This window comes from Primulina tabacum, chromosome 9 (assembly GCF_025594145.1).
Source record: "Primulina tabacum isolate GXHZ01 chromosome 9, ASM2559414v2, whole genome shotgun sequence".
In the NCBI taxonomy this organism is placed as follows: Eukaryota; Viridiplantae; Streptophyta; class Magnoliopsida; order Lamiales; family Gesneriaceae; genus Primulina; species Primulina tabacum.
Window position 1 is genome coordinate 10,775,860 of NC_134558.1, and position 3,234 is coordinate 10,779,093.

General features: G+C 40.6%; 1 non-coding gene across 1 annotated transcript; it reads left to right on the forward strand.

Annotated features, from left to right (window-relative positions):
• The first annotated feature begins 2,189 nt into the window (after nucleotides 1-2,189).
• Nucleotides 2,190-2,296, forward strand: LOC142504652 (small nucleolar RNA R71). The gene has a single exon (XR_012804278.1). It is a non-coding gene; the product is annotated as a small nucleolar RNA R71 (small nucleolar RNA).
• The last annotated feature ends 938 nt before the right edge of the window (nucleotides 2,297-3,234 follow it).

Sequence of the window (3,234 nt, forward strand, 5' to 3'; positions counted from 1 at the left end):
TCAACTAATTTTTTTCATTAGCAATAACAGTAATCCCACCTTTTTTAGGCACACATTGTACAGGACTTACCCACGCACTATCAGAGATATGATAGATAATACCTGCATCCAGAAGTTTAATTGTTTCAGTTTTTACTACCTCTTGCATCTTTGGATTGAGTCTCCTTTGTGGTTGTGCTAGAGGTGAGTATTTATCTTCCATCAGAATTTTGTGCATGCAGATCGAAGGACTTATCCCTTTTATGTCCGAAACCTTCCAAGCGAACGCTCCTTTATGCTCCTTGAGGACTCCCAAGAGCTTACTCTCCATATCATCTGTCAAAGAAGAGGAAATAATAACAGGCAATTTATTATTTTCTCCTAGATATACGTACTTGAGATGTGGAGGTAATGGTTTGAGCTCCAAAGTAGGTGGCTCCTCTAGGCTTGACTTTTGAGGCATTAAATCTTTTCTGTCTCCCAATTCCTCTAGTCTAAGCCTCACTTGCTTTCTCCAAGGTGGAATGGCATTCAAATGAGCTACCATCTCCATCTTTTCCTCGTCTAGCTCGTCCTCCTGCTTTTCAGTAGTGAGAGTGGCCTCCAATGGTTCTTTCAATCCATCCTGCACAAAATCACAAACAAGCGAATCCAAGACATCAATACGAAAGCAACTATCATTGTGCATTGTGTGATTGAGAGTATTGAAAACATCAAAAATAATTTCTTCTTCTCCAACTCTCAGTCTCAATTTCCCCTCCTCAACATCAATCAGTGCTTTCCCTGTAGCCAGAAACGGTCTCCCTAGGATTAAAGGCATCTCTAAATCTTCCTCCATGTCAAGTACCACAAAGTCTGCAGGAAAAATAAACTTATCCACTTTCACCAGAACATCTTCGATAATCCCACGTGGATACTTGACAGATCTGTCAGCCAGCTGCAACGACATCCTAGTTGGCTTGGGTTCACCTAATCCCAGTCTCCTAAACACAGAAAAAGGCATCAGATTAATGCTCGCACCAAGATCACATAGAGCTTTATGAAAATTAATGTCACCAATAATGCAAGGTATCGAGAAACTCCCTGGATCTTTTTGCTTCGGAGGCATCTTGTTTTGAACTAAAGCGGAGCAATTTTCGGTCAAATTCACCGTCATATGATCTTCTAGCTTCCGCTTATTTGCTAAGATATCTTTCAAGAATTTTGCATAACTTGGCATATTCAATAAAGCATAAGCAAAAGGAATGTTAATATGCAATTTTTTAAATATCTCAAGAAATTTACCAAATTGTGCATCTAATTTAGCTTTCTTCATTGCTGCAGGAAAAGGTGGAGGGATAACAATTTTATTCTGTGCAATAGGTGTAGATGTAGAGTTAGAAGACTTACCTCCTCGATTTTTCACCTCATCCTCACCGTGCTTGATCTTTTCCTCATTAGACCCGAGTGTTTTTCCACTACGCAATTCCACCGCCTTCACATGTTCTCTTAGGTTAGTTTCCGTGTTGCTTGGTAAAGTTCCTTGCTCCCTATTAGCAATCAGCTTAGCCAATTGTCCAATTTGATTCTCTAACCCCTTTATGGATGCATCTTGGTTCTGAAATCTCGTCTCTGTTGCAGAAATAAATTTAGTCATCATTTGCTCTAAATTGGACTTCTCCTCCCGAGACGGTTCTGGCTTGAATCCTTGGTGCATCACATATGGTGGACCTCTTTGTTGGCGATGTTGGTTGTTTTGACCTCCCCATGAAAAGTTTGGGTGATTCCTCCATCCCGGATTATATGTGTTCGAGTAAGGGTCATTTCTAGGACGGTTCTGGAATCCCATTTGTTTTACCGGTGCTCCCTCAGGCACATAGAATGGATTGCCATCATGGCAATCCTGCACATCATGCTCACCCCCACACTCATCACAGAAAATTTCTTGCAGACGCATAGCCGACCCACTCATGCTCATCCCATCAATCTTTCTATTCAAAGCCTCTAACTGTGCTGAAACCGCCGACAAATCATTAACTTGATTAACTCCAGCACCTCGTCTCTGCCTATCAGACTGAGGATGATAGCTACTAGCAGCCATCTCCTCCAATAACTCATATCCTTCCTCCGCCGTCTTTCTCAGTAAGTTACCACAGGCAGCAGCATCTATCACAGTACGGTTAGGAGTAAGCAGACCGTAGTAGAAAGTTTGAACAACTAACCCAAGAGGCAGCTCATGGTGTGGACATCTCCTCAACAAGTCCTTGTAGCGCTCCCATGCCTCGTAAAGTGACTCTTGCTCATATTGAGCAAAAGTAGTAATGTCGGCTCTGAGCTTCATAGTCTTCGACGGAGGAAAGTACTTGATCAGGAACGCCTTTGCCATATCTTCCCATGTAGTAATAGACCCTACAGGCAAACAGTTTAACCACGACTTAGCTTTATCTCTCAGTGAAAATGGAAATAAACGCAAACGAACAGCGTCATCAGACACGCCATTAAACTTAAAAGTATCACAAATTTCAAGAAAGTCAGCTATATGAGAATTAGGGTCGTCAAGTGCACTTCCCCCAAATTGGACAGTGTTCTGAATCATCTGAATGATAGCTGGCTTGATCTCAAACTGATTAGCTCGGATGACTGGTCTTACGATGCTTGGACGTGCTCCATCAAGAGACGGCTGTGCATAATCCAACATCGGTATACGCCTTGGCTCCTCTCTTTGTTGATCGCCTTCCATTCTTTCCTTCGCTCTTTGCTGCTGTAGTCGACGTCTAGCTGTGCGTTCGATCTCGGGGTCAAAAGGCTCAAGCTTAAACTCGAGTGAGCTTCGCATGCACCACAAGAAAAATCTGCAACACAATAAGAGTATCAAATAACAATAAAATAAAAATACTAAAGAATTTAAATGAAAAATAAAAAATTGTGAATCAACAGTCCCCGGCAACGGCGCCAAAAACTTGATCTAGCAAAACTTGCACAGTGAATAATCCCAAAATTTATTTTATAAATGAAAGCTCGATTTAAATATCGCAAGTGCACGATAGTCAAGTTATAATAAACGTAAGTGAATACGAGTATCGTTCCACAAGGACTGCGTTACACTATTTTTTATTTTCAAGTAAAATTTCTTTAGCAACGATAAATTGAGTTGATGATTAAACTAATGTAAAGTAAACAATTAAAATAATTAAATTGCAAAGAAATTGTGTTCAAGAACGCAATGATTAATTTGGATTAAATCAAATGAGAAATGAATTTGTTGGGAATTATCAG